The following is a 21,106-nucleotide window of genomic DNA, read 5'->3' as shown; positions in this document are numbered from 1 at the left end:
TGTACCTCAGTAGTGTATAGAAACACTTCTGATTTTGCATATTAACTCTGAATCTTGTCACATTGCTGAACTTGTCTATTAATTCTAGTAGCTTGATTGTGGATTTTTTAGAATTTTCTATATATAGGATCATGTCATGAGCAAATAGTGAAAGTTTTACTTCTTCCTTTTCTATTTGGGTGCCTTTTATTTCTTTGTCTAGCCTAACTGCTCTAGCTAGAACCTCTAGCACAATATTGAATAACAATGGTGACAGTGGGCATCCTTGTCCTGTTCCTGATTCTAGCAGAAAAGCTCTCAGGATTTTCGTTGTTCAGGGCAATGCTAGCTGTAGGGTTTTCATATATGCACTTTACCATATTGAGAAAGCTTCCTTCTATTCCTATCTTTTGGAGTGTTTTTTCAAGAAAGGATGCTGTATTTTGTTGAATGCCTTTTCTGCATCAATTGTGAGGATGATGTGATTTTCCTTCCTCAATTTATCCATGTGGTTTATTACACTAATTGATTTTATGTTGAAACACCCTTGCATACCTACGATAAAAAACATTTGATCATGGTGTATAATTATTTTATTGTGATTTTGCATTCTGTTTGCAAGTATTTTGTTGAGGATGTTTTGCATCTAAATATAGGAGACATTGGTTTGCAATTTTCTTTATTCATAGTATCTTTATGTGGTTTTGGTATAAGGGTGATGTTGGTGTCATAGAATGAGTTTGGTAGCATTCTTTCCTTTTTGATATTTGGGAGAGCTTGAGCAAGACTGATATTAGTTCATATTTTAGTGATTGGTAAAATTGACTGTGAAGCCATCTGGTCCTGGGATTTTCATCTTTGGGAGGTTCTGATGATTCTTTCAATCTCTTCTCACATGAATGCTTTGTTGAGGTCTTCTCTTTCTTCTAAAGTCAGGACAGTGTAGGTGGAGCATGTGTTTCCAGGAATTTGTCTATCTCAACTACATTTTCCAATTTATTAGCATACACTTGTTCATAATGACCTCTTACGATCTCTCTTATTTCTTTGGCATCAGTGGTAAGTTTCTCCCTCTCATTTCTGATTTTATTTAATTGTGTGTTCTGTCTTTTTTTGTCAGTTTAGCTAAGGGTTTATCAATTTTGATGATCTTCTAAAAGAACCACCTTTTGCTCTTGTTGATTCTATTTTTTGTTTGTTTGTTTCTCAACTTTATTTATTACTGCCCTGATCTTTACTATTTCATTGAGGTTTTAATTTCATTATTGTTAATGATGTTAAACGCTTGTACTTATTTATACATATTTCCTAATGAAATTTCTATATAATGTTTTGCACATTTCAATGAACTTCTGAATATAGTTATAACAATTTCTTAAATTTAAAAAATGTTTTTTTCACATATATGATGTCATAGGCACTATTCTAACCAGACAACATAATCTCCAACTGCTTGTTAAACTCCCTCTACAAACTCTGTCCCTTGATTGTCATGATTTGCACAGTTTGTCTTCTGGAATTTTCATGGAAATAACCTGAACATAAATTAATACGGCTGGAATGCACAATTTAGATATTGAGGCTTTTAAAACATGAACATTATATATCTGTTCATTTAATGAGGTATTTTTAGCTAGATAAGCAAGTTTATTCAGTACATGTTCTGTTTTCCATGTTACTACAGACAACACTGTCACTAAGATGTATACCATTATATAATAAGGATCTACCTGCTCCCAATTTCCAAAATGATGTTTCCCAGTTCTTCATAAGCTGTCCTAAGTAGCATCCTCAAATCCAGGTTTCAACTAGCTTTTCATTTAGGCAAATTAGGTTTTCTCTAACATGGTACACAAAAACCTCCCAGCCCCCACCAGCTGCCCAACTCCCAAAGCCCCATCTACATATGTAGGAATTTATTATGACAACAGTAAATTTCTTTGTGCAAAAATCTGTAAGAATTTTCTACTTCTCCTTAACATGTTACTCCAAAACTCAGTGGCTAAACATGTAACATTTACTGGCTTACGGTTTTCTCAAAATGTCCATAACTCAGGAATTATGGGTGGCTAATTGGGTCACTGAACTCTGGGTTTCACTCAATGTTGGAGTTGCCTTATGACTCATCTGCAATAAGGAACTAATTACTAGCTCAATCACATGGTAGGCAACAGAGTTCACCTTTTCATAGACTGTTGGACTGAGTCCTCAGTTACACAGAGGCTGTTGGCTGGACACCTCCCTTGGTTCTTCACCATGAGGAACTCTAAGTAAAACACCTCACAATATGGAGGCTTACTTTGTCAGGCCAAGTATACAAGAGGGAAATATGGACAAATGTGAGAGAGTATTATCAAGACAAAAGTTACAATCTATTTAACTTGATTAAAAAGTTACTTTCCATCAATTTTTCAATATTCTAGAAGCAAACCACTAGTTCCAACCCATATTGTAGGGACAAAGGTATGCAAGGACATAAATACTAGGAGGTGGGAATCATTAGGAGCCATATCAGAGGATGCTTACCACACAGTTGCATCAAAAAATTTGAAATACATAGAGATAAATCTAACAAAGTATTGCATGATCCATGCAATGGAAGTCATGAAACACTGTTGAAAAAAGTTAAGGAATACTTAGATAAGTAGATAAATACACTGTGTTCATGGATCAAAAGAAGCTGTTTTCTTATGTCAGTTCTCCCCAAATGATCTATAGATTCAAAATAATCACAAAACAAAACCCTGCAGGTAAAGGACATTATTAGGGGAACAAGGGCTTTGAAAAACTCATGCTTATCTTGGAGCCTATAAAAGAACATCTAAAGGCTCATGGCAGGATGCATGCTCAGATAAGACATGAGAAGACTTCCAAACTCTTGCTGACCTACTTACTCACTGAGACATGCTCTAACTGACAGCTAAATTTAAGCATAGCAAATGTGAAAAGACATGTAGAGGCTTCCTTTTTTTGTTTTCATCTCCATCTTTTTCATTCAGAATACCTGTCAAATCATCATTTACTGATGACAACGATCATGAACTAGATGCTTCTATAGTCTCAGATGAAAAAGACCATAGACTTTACAAAACTAGGTCAAAAAAGTTACTGAACAACACCTGCAAAGAAGAGCAATAATAAACCCCAGGAAGGGTGACAAGAGTTGCCACACTATAATATTCAAAATGTTCACATTAAAAAAAAAAAAGGAGGTAGACACTGAGGAAGAAATGGAAGAAACTGCCTTGTCACTGTACATACAGGGCAACACCTATAGCAGTGATGAAAGGCAAAATGTCAAAAACAAAGCTTTTTCATTTTTTCATTATTTTGATACCCCAATTTATTTTTCCTTTATTTAATTTTTCTAAATTACTATGTTCCTGACCAGGGGAGCTCTATCACATTCCCCAATGGAATAGCAACAATCCCCCAAGTGCAGTGGCAAAGACCAACAAAGAAGGATGGTCCAGCAATAAGCCCTTGATACTGATGGCTACGATTATGAGCCTGTGTGCCTGAAATATGAACTAGGCCTAGAGCTGTGGGGTGCCTAAGAGTTACCTCCTGAGAGCCTCCATGTTGCTCAAATGTGGCCACTCTCTAAGCCAAACTCAGCATGTAGATGCATTGACTTCCCCTCAGTGTGGGACATGACTCCCAGGGATGAGCCTCCCTGGCACAGAGGGATTACTACCAACCAACAGCTGATGATGTAACTAGAAAAAGACCTTAAAGAAAGAAGTCAACTCAGACTGGCAGAATATCTCAGCCTACATGTAATATCAGATGTTAAAAATTGCTTTTCGACTTTGGATAAAAGGGGGAAATGGAAAGGACAAGTGAGTTTATATGGCTATGAGTCTCCGAAAAAGAGTTGGGAGGTCATCAGAGGGGTAATGCTTATGCAAGCCTCAACAGGGTACCAAAGACAGCCAAGGTAGATAGAAACCCAGTTGCTGGTTCTCCTGAGGGCTGCAGAGACCCACAGGTTCTATGGTCATGGCAGATGGCTCTGGAGTTCAGGGCCATGTCAGTTGGCCCTACTTTGGAGTTTGTGTTCCTGAGTGTAATGGAGTTGGACTCAGATATGACCTTTCTACACATGCCTCTTCTGTTACTTTACCGGACCTGTGGTTGGCAACTGGGTTGGTGTATACTCAGAAGACCTGAATCTCTGAATGGTCCATTTGACAGCCAGGCCCTGGGCCTCAGCAGACTTGTGTTTCCTACCCTCTGGTTTCTTGGACTTACCCTGGCTAGCTGACAGGGAGGTGAGGAGGATCAACCACTATGCCAGGGAGCCAAGAACAGGTGCAAGCAGAATTGCATCCATCATCCATATGGAATCTAAGCCCCCTCTTGATAGAAAGGGGGACTGAACGTAACTATCCCAGGGTCCACAGGATGGAGGAATAGAGTATGGATTAGACTGGGCTTACTGGTGTTCTGCTGGGGAACTATTGTGATTAGTAAGGGAAGAAATTGTAGTAGTGACGTGGAGAGGGTGGCCATGGTGGCTGCTGATGGTAGAGAGATGGAAGAAGAGATATGGTGTGGGGACATTTTTAGGATTTGGAGTTGTCCTAGGTAGTTCTGCAGGGATGGATGCTGGACGTTGTGCGTCCTGTTGTGGCCCACTGGGTGGATGGGGGCAGAGTGTGGACTACAATGTGGACCGCTGTCCATGTGGTGCAGCGGTGCTCCAGAATGTATTCACCAGGTACAGTGGATGTGCCGCAACGATGGAAGAGGTTGTTGATGTGGGAGGGGTGGGGTGGGTGGGGTGGTGGCATATATGGCGACCTCATATTTTTTGAATGTAACATTTAAAAGAAAATAAAGAAGAAAACAAAACAAAGCAAAAAAAACATGAGTCAGGAAGCAGATGTGCCTCAAGCGACTGAGCCTACCACATGGGAGGTCCTGGGTTTGGGTCTCTGTGCCTCCTGGGAAAAACAGACAAATGCCTGCACCAACTGCAAAAAGAGCTAGATGCCTGCACTCTGTCACAAAGAAAGCTAAATGCCTGCACCCTGCACCCTGCCACAATAAGACCTAGACACCACACCCTGCTGCAATCCACCTCAACAAGAGCTAGATGCTGACCCTGCAGGAACTATCAGACACCTAAAATGCACATTTGCCACAAAGTGGGTGTGGCTCTGGCCATTGGGCATTTGCCTCCCACGTGGGTTTGGTTGCCATTGCCTCCTGGAGAAGGCAATCAATGAGCAGGCACACAAGAGAAACATCTGGGGAGGGGTGGGGGATAAATTAAAGAAATAATCAAAATATAAATAAAGTAAAAATAAATAAATCTTTAAAAAAATGAATGAGTTATACAAAGAAATAAGAAATCATTGCCCAGTCACAGGGCAATGAAAGGAATTAATATAAATGGTAAAGGAGGAAGACCAGAACATTACCTCAACTAGAAAAAGACTATAAATCAATTCTTTTAAATATTCTCGAAGTGCTAAAAAACATATACAAATTGCTAAGGAACATCTCCATGAATAGATAATATAAAAAATAGACAGAAATTAGAAAAAAGCAACCAGTTAAAAATTCTGTATCTGAAAAGTAAGATAACAGAAATGAAAATTTCACTCGAGCGTTTGAATGGCAGATTCTATCAGAAGAATCAATGAATTAAAAAGTAGATTACTTGGTATTAACTAGTTGGAGAAGAGAGATGATTGAAAAACAAGTGAACAGATAATAAGAGTACTGTGGAACACTATCAAATATATATATATATATATTATATATATATATATATATATATATATATATAATAAAGGGAGACCAAAAGGAAAGGAAAAAGAGAAAATGGCAAAAACATATTTGAAGAAATAATATCTGAAAAATCCCCAAATTTAATGAAACAAGCAAGACTATCAGCACCATTTTTCCAACAGCATGTGCTCACTCAGTGTCCCTGTGTCACACTTCGGTAACTCTCATAATATTTCAAACATTTTCATTGTATTTATATCTGTTACAGTGATCTATGAGCAGAGATCTTTGATGTTACTATTGTAATTTTGGGGGGGGGGGGGCACCACGGACCACAACCACATAAGACGGGCAAACTTAATTGATGAAAGGTGTGTGAATTCTGGACTGCTCCACTGACCAGCCATTTCCCTCAGCTCGCCCTTTCCTCAGGCCTCCCTATTCACTGAAACACAACAATATTGAAATCAGGCCATTTAATAACCCTATAATTACCTCTAACTTCAAACACTAAGACGAGTCAGTCAATGTGGCAAACTTCATTGTCTTATTTTAATAATTTGCCACAGCAACCATAACCCTCATCAGTCAGCAGCCATCAACACTGAGGCTAGACATCAACCAGCCTGGCTAAAGGTTTAGATGATAGTGATCTCATTTCAGCAATAAGGAATTTTTAATTTAAGGTATGTTCATTATTTTTTAGACATGTTATGGAACCTTAATAGACATACAGTATAGTGCAAACATAACCTTTATAGGCACTAGGAAACCAAAAAAATTTGTGTAACCTGCTTTATTGTCATATTTGCTTTACTGGTCTGGAACCAAACCCACAATATTTTGGAGGTATGCCTGTACAAAGCCAGTGTGAAAATTTACCAAAGTCTCCCAAATATCCTTTGGGAATGCATTTCAATCTTTGTCTAGAAATGTTTTTCATACGGAGAGTCTAAAAACAGGCAAGCTATTTCTACACTCGAGGAAATTTACAAGTGTTTGGAGAACACAAAAATATTAATCCCCTATTCCCCCTTTTATCTGCATGTCCTGGGTTATAATTTACTCAAGCAAGATAGGAACCCAAATCTAAAGTCTTCTAAGGAGCCACCTAGGGAACAAGATTAACATACAGAGGACACCTTCTCATTCTCTGAAGGTTCTGAATTGGGTCCTGATCTTAAGGAAAGACAAATATTTGCACATTAAATGGTCAATTGATTAAAAAGAAAATGTGCTTAAGTCTCAGCTGTGTTATTGTCTGAAACAATGTTTAAAACAGCCACAGCAGAAGCTAACCTCAGACCAATAAGGAACCTGTAGGTGTTCATGATTCTCTTCTCTTGCTTTGCAGAACGCTAAAGCACAATGAGAACTGATGTTAATCGAATTTTAAGAAGAGTGCACACTTGGGCACTGCATTCTACTTGAGTAGAATGTATTCAATGAAAAGAAGAAAGTTTTACTTCCTCATCTTGAAGAGTCTGCATACCCAAAATCCTTTTCTCCAAGGTACCACAGGACTTGCCTCTAGAATGCTAAATTTGTTTTCAGTCAGCAAATTTCAAGTACATCCATGTATCCATACATTTACACATACACATAAAAGTCGCTGTACTGAACGAAATCTTTAAATGACAACATTATTTGTATTTTTAAACTCTAGCCTTTTTAAAAGCATCTTCTCAGGAATACTTTAATACATTGATTTCATATTACATAATTTGAAGGGAATTAAAAATGAATTTGTTTTTTAATAGGTAACAAAAACAAAGGATTGTGTTGTGACTATGTTCCTTATTTTTACTCTTTTTGAACGTAGGTTTTTTTAGAACTTCTTCAAATTAAAAGAAAAAAGCACTATTAACAAAACAACCAACAATAAATAAAAAGTTTATTTAACCACATACTTACCTGTAATATTATAATTTTTTTTTAAATCATGACGAACGGCACTGGGCTGCACGCCGTGGAAAATGAGGGCTCCGTTTGGAGTCAGGGTGGGACGGCGGCGGAGCTCGGGCGCCAGGCCCACGACAGGCAGCGCCGGCTGGGGCAGGAAGCCGGCGGGGCGGGCTCCCGGGCAGGGCCTTGCGCGGCGCACTGCGACCTCAGGGCGGTATCTAACCGGCTGGTTGTATTTCCGGGTCCGTGGAGGAAACAGGAGAAGTTCAGAGATGTGATGGACTTGGTTTCAGCACCCGTGAAGGTGCTGGGAGGGATTCCTCCTCGTCTTCCTCCACCGCGGGTTTGGGCGCCGCGAACCTGCAGCTGCAGCGCTTTCCTGGAGGTGGAGACGCAGAGGCAGCGCTCTCCGCAGCTGGAGCATCAGAGGCTGATCTTCGTTGGAGAAGCGCATGAACAACTCTGGGCCAAAGTGGGACAATTGGGCTGAGGCCTGTTTTGTGAGCTGCTTTAAGCGTTTCATTGGTACAAGCTTATTCATCTTGAATCGACTGGAACAAACCCAGAAATCCAAGCCAGTCTTCTCAGAAAGCCTTTCCGAGGCTTTCTTCCCAACCGTTTGTTATAGTTACCTCTTTGGAAAAGGAAGTATTTCTAGAAATGAAGAGCTGTTGATGGGATGGTTGAAGAAAAGGCTACAGCGGGATTGGCTCCTACCTTTTACCAGTCTTGAGACATCCAGGTATCATGAACGCAGACCCACACTTCTGTATGGGGCTTGAGGGTCATATATGTACTTGGTTGTATATTTAATGTAAATCTTGTGAAAATAATTGACAGATTAATGCAAAACTCTTCTAGTTCCATATTACTGTCTTTGGGACTATGCTTTTCTCAAAGTTCCATTAGCTGTTTCCTATAATTTGACAGTGGGACCACAGTGGTAACATCTGTCATTTGTGCCAATTCATTTCACATTTCTAGGGAGATTAATACACATTTTTGCATGTTTCAGAGAGAGCAGTGGTGGGAGAAGTATAATTTGGTACTCTAACTACAGGCCTCCCTATCTAGTGTTTAACTATCAGTGCTGGGGAAAAAAATCTGTGGAGTATTCAAACTGTCCAACTCAGCTTTCTAATTATCTCCCTTTCGCATACTATGATTTACTTAAAAACCTACTTAAACAATGGTCTCTGGACACAGTCTAGATAGCCTGAGAGTCTACAGGCCTTTAGTTATAAAGGAATTTAACCAGTGAACATAATGTTCTGTACTAGATTACCACAAGGAAGAAGTTAACTTAGTCTGTATTTCAGGGAACAAAATTTCAAATATGTGGCTAAATTAGTTATAAAGATTTACGCCAGTCAAAAACTAACAGGGGTTTCAGGTCGAGTTGTATGCCTAACAGTAATCAGTATAGATTCAATTTACTGCATCCTTTTCATCAATGAAATAAAAGCTTCTACAAGATTAAAAAGAAATCATGTAGTATTGATAAAAAATTAAGTCATGAATAGTTTGACAATTATTTTTACCATTAAAGTTCTCCCTACTTGAAAATTTTATACATATGATTTAATATACTTTGGTCTTAATGATTTTCTCATGAATTTGATTCTAGGTTTAATATTTTATAAAGAACATTAGCTCTATGTCTAAAGAGTTTCCTACTCCTGGTGAAACAAGTTACCATAACCTTATTGCTTAAAGCAACACAAATTTCCTATCTTGTAATTCTGGAGATCAGAGTCTAAAATTAGATGCATGGACTAAAGGAAAGGTGGCAGCAGGGCTGGTTCCTGCTTTCCTGCTTCTAGACACTCTTGTGTTCCTAGTCTGTTGGTACCATCCTTTATCTTCAAAGAGCATCACTCCAACCTCTGCTTCCATCACCTCATCTCCTCTTCTGATGTTGAGCCTCTTGCCTCACTCTTATAAGATCCTTGTGATTACACTGGATGTACATGAATAATCCAGCATAATCTCCTCATTTTAAATTCCTTAACATAATCACATCTGCAAAGAACATTTTCCATTTAAGGTAGCATATTCACAGGTCCGATGGAAATCTTGGGAGGACCACTGTACTCTATATCACAATGTCAGTAATTGTTATAAATACTTTATTGTATCATTTCATTTTTAACAATGATGCCAAATTTTTAAATTTATAATCAAATCTGTGCACCACTGTGAAAATTATTACTTTATTTTTATTTTTAAAAGACACTTTTCTGCTAAAGGGCAAATACCCTTTAATATTTGAGAGATATTTAGTATTTTTTTTGAGCGGTATTTTAGTATTTGACAGGTATTTAGCTTTGAGAGGGCAGAGTTGAAACAAATTACAAGTGACACGATTTACTAAGGGGAATGGTTTTTGGTTTTGGTTTCACCTATCTACACACACTCATACACATAGTACTATTCACCTTTGTGTATATCAAAAAGTTGGCTTGATTGCTAATGTGGGCAGGAATAAAGGACAGCACCTCTGGCAAGTTAATTTTCTCCAAAAGCTTTTCATCTTTGCTCACGGAGGTTTTCTCTTCCCAACCGTTTGTTATATTTACCTCAAATCACTTTTTTTAAATTTCAGAAATAAAGTTTTTGGATAGAGTTGAAGCTCATGTATATTTCTCCCCCTGCAGAGGCAATGGTCTTCATACCCTGCTTGTGTTGCCCTCATCCATTTATTATTAGGTACTTAAAAGAATGCAGACAGTACTGCTTTGAATATTTCTAATTTTGCATAAATCGTCTCATACAGTACTTTTTCCTTTTTTATTTATATGTGTAAAATTCACAATTTTTGTACATTTCTTTGCATTTTGGAAAACGTGTAGATTCTTGTAACCACAATCACAATCAAGTTACTCACCCACGATTTCTCCCTGGCCTCTTTGTAGTCAGCCTTTCTCCTACATCTCAACCTTTGGCTACCACTAATCAGATTTCTTTCCCTGCAATTTTACCTGAATAATATTCAATTATATGGATATAATTCAGCTATAAAAAGAAATGAAGTACTGATACATGCTGCGACAGGGATGAACCCCTAAAAGTTTACCCTGAATTAAAGAAGTCACATACAAGAGGTCACAAATTATAAGATTACTTTTCTAGGAAATATGCAGTTTTGGCAAATTCATAGAGATAGAAAGCAGATTAGTCGTTGTCAGAAGATAGAAGTAGGAGAGGTATGTTAGGTTGATTCATGTACCCCAGAAAAAAATATATATTCTTACTCCTAATCCATTCCTCTGGGTTAGAGCAAATTGTAGCTAGGGCCTTTTGAATATGTTGTTTTTGGTTAAGGAGTGACCCAACTGAATGAGTTTGGGTCTTAATCCTACTGCCAGAGGCTTTAGGAAGAGAAAACCACGTGCAGGAGCAGAAGTTACAAGTCAGTGGAACTGAAGGAAAAAGGAGAGGGCATAGCCATGTGACAGATTTCCCAACTAGCCATAATGCTACCAGCCTCAGGTAAAAAACAAGTTTTTTAGCCTGTGAAACCATGAAATAATTTATATTGTTAAGCAACCCATTGTGTGGTATTTGTCACTGCAGCAGGGAAGCTAAAGAAGGAGATAGCTTTAGATTCTTTTACAGTGATGAAAATGTTTTGGGGGTAAGTATAAATGGTAGTGGCAAACACTGAACATGCTAAATACCACTGAATTGTACACTTTAAAATGGTTGGTTTTATGTTATGTGGACTTTTGCTCATTTTAAAATAGACATCTTGTGTACATAGAAAGAATTACAGGTGGCAAAAGAAGAAACAGAGAGACTGCAGAGGAGGCTAAACCATAAACACAGGAAGAAGATTATGATGACTTAAATTATATTGTTTGAGTAGAGAGATGAGTGGGAAGATTAAAAATATTTTAGGGAACCAAAGTTGACAGAACTTTCTAATGGCTTCTGTGAGGAGCAAAAATCTTAAGAAAACCTCCAAGTTTTCCCACCTAAGCAAAGGGACCACGTGGTTGCCTGAAAGAGGGAATACTGGGAAAGGAACAAAATTTGAGGAATTCTGAGTACAGTTTCAAATATGTAACATTTAAGATACATAGCATGGGGAGTCTGGGTATTCTGAACAATCAACACTCCTCACACAGAATATTAGGAAAAATAGAAGGGTGGAATCAACAATAAAAGAACTACTTCATTGATATACATGAACACATGTGAAGTTCCATATATACATACATATGTATATATGCATACGAAAATAGGCATAATTGTCAGAATTAAAAACTCAAATAGAAAACAGCACTAGCTTAAAAACATTGTTTTCCTTAGATTCAAAGCAGAAAATATCAGAAATTTAAAGCACAGAAAAGGAAAACATTCCCATCTTACCATCTGTGTCAGTTCTTAAAGAGAAATGAGGAATACTTAATAAGACAGGATAAAATTTTAATAATCTACTTGAGTCTGAATGAATGGAAAAGCAGAATATAAAGTAAGATCTTGCTATAGCCGAAAAAGAGTAATTGATTTGCTGTTTAACTAAGTGCCTGGCATGACTTGGAGATCTCATTGTCTGCTTGCCTTTTAAGTTAGGAAATATTATTTTTGCCATTTAAAATAAATAAGATTCAAAGAAGTATCATACCCTAGGTCACACAAATAAATTCAAACACAGCCTAACACAGCTCAATCCTGAGTTTATAATTACTATGCTTTATTGCATACACAATCCCATTTAAGCATTATACTTGCAGTGATTATCACTTTCTACAGAGGGCCTAATAGATAGGAGCTATACCAGCTGTTTGGACTTCCATATAACTTATTTAAAATTTCTCTGTTTCATTAACTCTAAAATGTGAACCATTATGGAATTTTACATTTAGGGGGAATTTATATCGACTAAATTAATTTATTCATATTAGAATAGTGCTTGGCACATATTCATGTTACAATTTCCTTTTGATTTAGTATACAATTATTGTGTCTTATTTTCATACACATATGTAGAAGAATGTTCTGCACTCATCAGCGCCATTTCATTACCAATTCAGTTACTAACCTATTGCGATCTTTTTTCTCCCTCCATTCCTCTAAGGGTAAACAAGGAGCCACTACCTATAAAGTCCATTCAACACTTCCATTACTTACCTTGCTGCATCTCTCCACTACTGTAACCACATTTACTCCTCTGGTAACTGGAACAGTAACTTTGTAGCCTTTGATCTTAGCAGATAAGGTGCTCACAAAGTAAATCAAAAAACGTGCCTGGCTCTTCCGCGTCTGCGGCGGAGATACAGCAGCTGCGAATTGGCGGCGGGCTCGGTGGAGAGAGGCGGCAACCCAGGCTGAGGCGGCGCTCCCACCCTGGCCGCCGGGCTCCAGTGACCCGCGCTCGCGTCCTGCTCCACGGCTGGGCGGCCGTCGCCTCCCGGCCTCGCCGCCCTCCCCGCGCCGCCGTCGCCTCGCCTTCGGCGCCGCTGCGTGCTGACTCACCCTTGCCCCTACCTCCCCGCGGGGCGGCAGCGGCTAGAGGCCGCCTCTACGATGAAGTTCAAGCCCAACCAGATGCGGACCTACGACCGCGAGGGCTTCAAGAAGCCGGTGCGTGCCTGTGCTTCCGCAGGCAGCGAGCGGGAGGACGAGGTGCTGTTGGTGAGCAGCAGTCTGTATCCAGACCAGTGGGTCGTCCCAGGTGGAGGGATGAAGCCGGAACGGAGGTTTATGAAGAGGCTGGAGTCAAAGGAAAATTAGGCAGACTCCTGGCCATATTTGAGCAGAAAGCACAGAACATATGTTTATGTTCTTACAGTCACTGAAATATTAGAAGATTGGGAAGATTCTGTTAATATAGGAAGGAAGAGAGAGTGGTTCAAAGTAGAAGATGCAATCAAAGTTCTCCAGTGTCATAAACCTGTACATGCAGAGTATCTGGAAAAACTGTAGCTGGGTTGTTCCCCAACCAATGGAAATTCCACAGTCCCTTTCCTTCCAGATAATAATACCTTGTTTGTAACTGCTACACAGACCTCCGGGCTGCCATCTAGTATATGATAGAGAATCAGGGGGAACCTCTACCACCAAGTGCTATCTCATGGAGAGAAAGGCTTCTCTATTTTCTTTGGCAAACGTATATCTGAATGACAATTGCAAACTGTCTGAATTTGCCATACAGGGTTTTCAGACGGTTTGCATGTTTTTCAGATGCTCTCAGTTATTTTTTTTTTCAGTGTAAAATATTTTCATAAGCCACAGCCATGGGGAGTTTTCTTAAGATGCCTTAACTATGGCCCCCACCCCCACCTCTGTATTATTTTTGGTTGACATTTTTTTTCACAGCCCTTAAGTTTTTTGTCTGTTTGACTCAGTCTGATTTTTTTTTTGTCAAGTTTACTTCCTTGTGGGTATATTTTCCCCCTAAATTGTTTTTCTCATTCCACAGCATTAATGTACTCAACAACTCCTTCTGTGGCAAGAATTAGTTAAAATATTTCTTGGTATTGAAGAAAATTGTACATCCATTCCAAAATTTTTTTCATAGGATCACAGTCTTAATTAATAAAATTCCAGATTTGAGCTATTTCTGTGTTGTGCAATAGCTAGTTTGACAAAGGATTTAATTTGCTCTTTTTAGGAATCCATCTGCTCATTTGTCTTAATTTTCATAACTGGTATTATGTAAGCTGCCTGATACAGCTATTTCCCCTCTAACTCGAGAGTAATTTACATGAAGCATAACTACAGAGCTGTTTATTTTCAGGGAGGTGTATTATTAGCAAAATACATGGAGTAAATACATCTTATCATGAAAACTATACTCATGAAATTTGATTTAGTATTCTCAGTAGCCAGCTACCTTTATCTACCTCTCTACACAGAATACCCTAGGAACCATATTGTTCTAAGATAAATTGCTTTTAAAACATATTTTTTCAATATAGGGACACCTCTTTGTTTAAACTTCCATGTCTGCTAATGACCACAGGATTGGAATCTAACCTTAAATGCTCAGGCAGCAATGACTGCATCATAGTTAAGTAAAACGACTTTCTTGTTCCGCTGTTACAGACTTACATTGTCAGGGTGCCTTAGAATGCCTCATCTTTTATAAATTGTCAGAAGGTACTATTTATCTTATAACTAACCTGGGGCATGGTAACATACCCTGAACTAAGAACTATTTTGTCTTATTCTTGCGTATACTCACTTAAAATCAAGAATCCCATCTGAAACATAGGTATCTTTTCTGAAACTCCTGCAGTCCCACCACCAAGTCAGAAATGAGATGGGAAGAAAAGCCTTTAAGATGTAGGACGGGGGAGTATAAAAGATCATTCTATATGTAGACTTAATTTAAGCCTTTTGTAAATAGTGTAACTGGTGAGCATAAACTAGAAAATAGAGCATTTTCTTCCACACATTGTTAACCTTTAAAAAATATAATTGCTGCTAAATAAGAGTGCCATTACACTTAAGGAAGAGTGGTACCATGCTTTAAATATGAGATCTTGTGCCATAAAGGCAGCTGAATGAAATATAAATTTTAGTTCACAAATTAATGCTGTAAAGGAATGAGTACAGTAGAAAATTACAAATGACTTAATTTCATTCTAAATTATGTTGTATGATCAAATATGATCATCCAGAATTTTACATTTTTTGTTGTACAGAGGTTATATATTCTGGTGTTTTTAAAAAAGGAAACATTTAAAATTTCACAATTGACACCTTCTGTCGGTCTTCAGTGGGCTAGATTTTTTTCCAGTAATCTATTAAATTTCTTTTTTTTTTTTTGATTATATGGTAATTTTATTTTTATTTTTATTTTATTAAATTTTTAAAATTAAAGTTAATAGATCACAACGAATGTCACATTAAAAAGCAAAAACAATAAACATAAGACTTTCCCATATAACCCACTCATCACCCCCCACCACATCATTTTTGTAAATTGTATTTTTTTTTAAGATATATACATCAGACAAAAAAAGTTATAATAAAAAATATGAGGTTCCTGTATACCCCCTACACCCCCACCCCACTCCTCCCACACCAACAACCTCCCTCATCATTGCAGCACACTCATCGCACTTGGTGAACACATTTTGGGGCACTACTGTACTACACAGATAATAGTTTACCCTGTAGTTTGCACTCTGCCCCAGTACATTCAGTGGGTTAGGGCAGGATATATAAGTTCCAGCATCTGACCCTGCAATATCACTAAGGACAACTCAAAATCCCAAAAATGCCCCTACATCACATCTCTTCTACCCTCTCCCTGCCCTCACCAACTACTGTGGCCACTTTCTCCATCTCGATGCTAAAATTTCTTCTTTTACTCATCACAGTAGTTTTATGTTAGAATGTCAGTAAGTCCACTCTAGTCCATATTTTATTCCTCCATTCTGTGGACCGTGGGATGGTGATGTCCCAACTTCCTCTAGATCAAGAGGGGGCTTAGATTCCACATGGATAATGGATGCAATTCCTCTGCTTACAGTTGTAGGCACTCTTGATTCCCTGGTGTGGGAATCACACCATCTTCACCTCCCTGTTAGCTGACCTGGGTAAGACCAACAAACCAGAAAGTAGGAGTCACCACTCTGCTGAAGCTCAGGGCCCAACTGGCACATGGGCAGTTCAGAGATTCAGTTCAGAGATACTCCTGAGTATGGACCATCCCTAACGCCAACCACAGGTTCAGTAAAAGTGACAGACGAGGCATGTGTAGAAAAGTCACATCTGAGTCCAGCTCCTTCACACTCAGGAGCACAAATTCCAAAGGAGGGTCTTCTGACATGGCACAGAGCTCCAAATCCATCTGCCATGACTATATACCCTGTGGATCTCTGTAGCCTTCAGGAGAACCAGTACCTAGGGTTGTATCTACTTTGGCTTTTTCTGGGGTCCTGCTGAGGTGCGCATAAGCACAACACCTCTGATGACCTCCCGACTCATTTTGGAAGACTCTTAGCCATATCAACTCATTTGTCTTTGCCATTTCCCCCTTTTATTCAAGGTCAAACAACAGTTTTTAATACTTGATCCAACATGTAGGCTAAGATATTCTGCTGGTCTGAGTTGACCCTTTTATTCGAGATCTCTTTCTAGTTGCTTCTCCAGTTAGTGATTGGTAGTAATCCCTCGGTGACAGGGAGGGTCATCCCCAGGAGTGATGTTTCATGTTGGCGGAAAGTAATGCATTTACACACTGAATTTGGCTTAGAGACTGGCCACATTTGGGCAACATGGAGGCTCTCAGGAGGTAACTCTTAGGCACCCTACAGCTCTAGACCTAGTTCATATTTCAGGCACACAGGTTCTTAAGCATAGTCATCAATATCAAGGGCTCAATATTGGACCATCCTTCCTTGTTGATCTTTGCTGGAGCACTTGGAGAATGTGTCAGAGCTCCCCTGGGTGGGAACTTAGCACTCCCTTAGTTGACATTTGTAACTGTAACTACTATAAAAATACCCAACATATATCCTAACATATTTATGTTCCCTATATACATGCCCTGGAGAACACCTCCCCACCCAGGTGCCCCCATCAATAACACCCCACACTGGAGTTCCTCCCCTGCCATAGTTGAATCTCTGTGGTACAAAACTTCTTCAACAATGAATCCTAATGTATTGCCAATTTCAATTAATAGGAAATTGAAATACAGTGATGGGTTTAAAGTTTAGAAATAGAATACACATAATTTATTTTTTTTAAATGTTATATTCAAAAATATGAGGTCCCCATATACCCCCCACCCCCTGCACGCCACTCCTCCCCCCATAACAACAACTTCCTCAATTATCATGAGACATTCATTGCATTTGGTGAATACATCTCTGAGCACCACTGCACCTCATGGCCAATGGTCCACATCATAGCCCACACTCTCTGACAGTCCACCCAGTGGGCCATGGGAGGACATACAATGTCTGGTAACTGTCCCTGCAGCACCACCCAGGACAACTCCAAGTCCCAAAAACATCCCCACATCTCATCCCTTCCTCCCACTCCCTACCCCCAACAGCCACCATGGCCACTTTCTCCACATCGATGCCACATTTTCTTTGATTACTAATCACAATAGTTCATGAATAGAATATCAGTAAGTCCACTCTAATCCATACTCTATTCCTCCATCCTGTGGACCTTAGAATGGTTGTGTCCACTCCACATCTATATTAAGAGGGGGCTTAGATTCCACATGGATGCTGGATGCAATTATCCTGCTTTCAGTTGTAGGCACTCTTGGCTCCCTGGTGTGGTGGTTGGCCTTCTTCACCTCCATGTTAGCTGAGTGGGATAAGTCCAATAAACCAGAGTGTAGGAGTTGCAAGTCTGTTGAGGCTCAGGGCCTGCCTATCCCATGGTCAGTCCAGAGATTCAGGTCCCCTGGGTATACACTAAACCCCAGCACCAACTACAGATCCGGTAAAAGTAACAAGAGGCTTGTCGACAAAGATCACATCTGAGTCCAGCTCCATCACACAGAAACACAAACTCCAAAGTAGGGCCAACTGACATGGCACTGAACTCCATCTGCCATGACCATAGAACCTGTTGGTCTCTGTAGACCTCAGAAGAGCCAATACCTGGGGTTGTATCTACTTTATCTGTCTCTGGGACTCTGTTCAGGTGTACATAAGGGCAAGCCATCTGATCACCTCCCAGCTCTTTTTGGAAACTCATAACCATATAAACTCATTTGTCCTTTCCATTTCCCCTTTTTATTCAGGTCAAAAACCATTTTTACCTCCTGGTATTACATGTAGATTGAGATATTCTTCTGGTCTGAGTTGACCCTTTTATTCAAGGTCATTTTTTAGTTACATCATCAACTGGTACTTGGTGGTAATCCCTCAGCACCAGGGAGGCTCATTCCCGGGAGTCATGTCCCATGCTGCGGGGAAGGCAACACACTTACATGCTGAGTTTGGCTTCGAGACTGGCCACATTTGAGCAACATGGAGGCAAGATTATCCCTTTCACTAATATGTAGTGTCCATCTTTGTCTCTCGCAACAGTTTTGAATTTAAAGTCTATTTTGTCTGATATTAATATAGCAACACCTGCCCTTTTTTGGTTATTGTTTGCCTGTAAGATTGTTTTCCAGCCATGCACTTTCAATCTCCTTAAATCCCTGGGTCTAAGAGGAGTTTCTTGTAGACAACATATTTCCTTATCCAATCTTCCAATCTATGTCTCTTAACAGGTGAATTTAATCCATTGACATTTAGTGTTATTACTTTCAAGGAATTATAGTAGCCATATTTTCTTTGAATTTGTGTTTGTCTTCCATTGTTTGATTTTTTTTCTCTTTTTGTAGTTTTAGTTGTTGTTACACTCTCCTCCAACTCTGTCTCTGTGTTTTTTTTCCTTTCCTCCTGCAGGAATCCCTTCAGTATTTCTTGAAGGGCAGGTTTCTTGTTCCATAGTCTCTTAGTTTTTGTTTATCTGTGAATATTTTGAACTCTCCATCACTTTTGAATGCTAGTTTTGCTGGACAGAGTATTCTTGGTTGGAAATTCTTTTCTTTTAGTACCTTGACTATGTCATACCACTGCCTTCTTGCCTCCATGGTTTCAGATGAGAGTTCAGCACTTAATCTTATGGATCATTCCTTGTATGTGATGGTTCTCTTTTCTCTTGCTGCTTTTAGTATTTTCTCTTTGTCTTGTGCATTGGATAATTTGACAAGTATATGTCTTGGGGTAGGCCTGTTGGAATTTATGCTGTTCGGGTGTGTTGTGCTTCCTGGACATGTATGTCCATCTCCCTTGGTAAGTTTGGGAAGTTTTCAGCCATTATTTCCTCCAACACTCCTTTTGTTCCCTTTCCCTTGTCTTCTTCTGGGATGCCTATAATGCATATGTTTGTGCATTTTGCATTGTCATTCAGGTTCCTAAGTCCCTGCTGAACTTTTTCTATCTGTTTATCGATTAATTCTACTATCTTTTTTATTTCATATGTACTGTCTTCCACATCACTAATTCTTTCCTCTGCCTCTTAAATCTGCTGTTATTTGCTGATAGTGTATTTTTGATATCTTAGATTGTGCTATTGATCCCCATCATCTCTGTGATGTGTTTTCTTAAAATACTTAACCTTTTCCTTCACTTCATTGAATTGGGCCATGATACATGTTTTGAGAGCTTTAATTATTTGTTCAGTGTTCCACTTCTCTTCCTAGTTTTTAGTTTGTTCATTGTATTGGGCCATGTTTTCCTGATTAATGGTATGGTCTGTAGTTTTTGCTGCTGCCTGGTCATCATTTTATCTTGTTGGGTTTTTCTGTTGATTAGCTTCTTTTTCTATTCTTGGGGTTTAATTAGTTGTTGTTTTTGTGCACATGTTGCATCTTCTCTTTGTCACTTTGTTCTTATTCTATTTCATTTTTGTATGCTAAGTTCCTTTGAAGGAAAATATTAGGTCCAGAGAAAGCAGATTCCTGAAACAGCCTGCTCTGCTGGGACTCCGTCACCACACAGCCAGTCTTTTGTAAGAGAGATGACAATGGTGTACTTACTCAGATGCTATCTTGCCCCCAGGTCTCTTAAATTTCTTTATACACTTACCACAGCAGAGAAACTGTATAGTTTTTGATATTTTTTATATATATATAAAAAAGAAAAAAAAAAGTATAGTTCACAAAATTGCTAAGAAGCTAACTCTTAATTTGCCAGGAGTGATAACACGTTTAATAAACAAGATCAATATGTATTTTTGACACTAATTATGTATGTTCCATCTTAAAATAAGGTTCGTACCTCTTAATTCAAAAAGAGAGCCTATACATTGAGTTGAGTACTTATTATAGTTTCCTGCCTCACCTGTTCTAAACATTCTTTCAGAAAAATTCTCTCTTCCACTGAGAGTTGTCCATTTAATCCCTTTACTTTCTTTCTCATATTTATGAAATATCTCTCTTTCCATGAATTTCTTGATGTTAACAAATGTTTACCTATAGTTTGTAATTTTGAATTGGCTTTGTTGATTATTTTATACCTTTGAGTTTACCAGTGGTTTTTATACCACCCACCAGTCATTGTACTTGGGGGTGCCATAAAATACATTCTATGTAAAATCACAAAAAAATGTAAAAGGAAAATAAATAAGAGAGAAAAAATCCCAGCCCTGCACTTAAATAGAACTTTCTAAAATGAGAAAAAGAACAAAACTAATCTCAAACCAAGCCAAAGAACTAGTAAAGTTTGGAGCAGAATAAATGGAACAGAAAAGAAAAAAATAGTAGAAATAATCAACAAAACAAAGATTTTTTTCTTGTGAAGATGACCAAAATTGACAAACCCTAATCTAGACTAACAAAGATAAAAAGAGAGAAGATGCAAATAAATTCAGAAATGAGATGGGGGAACATCACCACCCCACAGAAATGAGAGAGATCAGAACAGGTCATTATGAACAATTGTAGGCCAAAAACTAGACAATGTAGATGAGATGGACAAATTCCTAGAAACATGGGCTA

At 38.7% G+C, this 21,106-nt stretch overlaps 1 pseudogene; it reads left to right on the top strand.

The window, feature by feature from the left end:
* The first annotated feature begins 13,158 nt into the window (after window positions 1-13,158).
* LOC101418096 (diphosphoinositol polyphosphate phosphohydrolase 2 pseudogene) lies at window positions 13,159-13,665 on the top strand (annotated as a pseudogene).
* The last annotated feature ends 7,441 nt before the right edge of the window (window positions 13,666-21,106 follow it).

The sequence above is a fragment of the Dasypus novemcinctus genome, chromosome 12 (assembly GCF_030445035.2).
Source record: "Dasypus novemcinctus isolate mDasNov1 chromosome 12, mDasNov1.1.hap2, whole genome shotgun sequence".
Lineage (NCBI taxonomy): Eukaryota > Metazoa > Chordata > Mammalia > Cingulata > Dasypodidae > Dasypus > Dasypus novemcinctus.
Note: the sequence above shows the minus strand (reverse complement) of the source record. Positions and strands in the feature narration are given on the sequence as shown.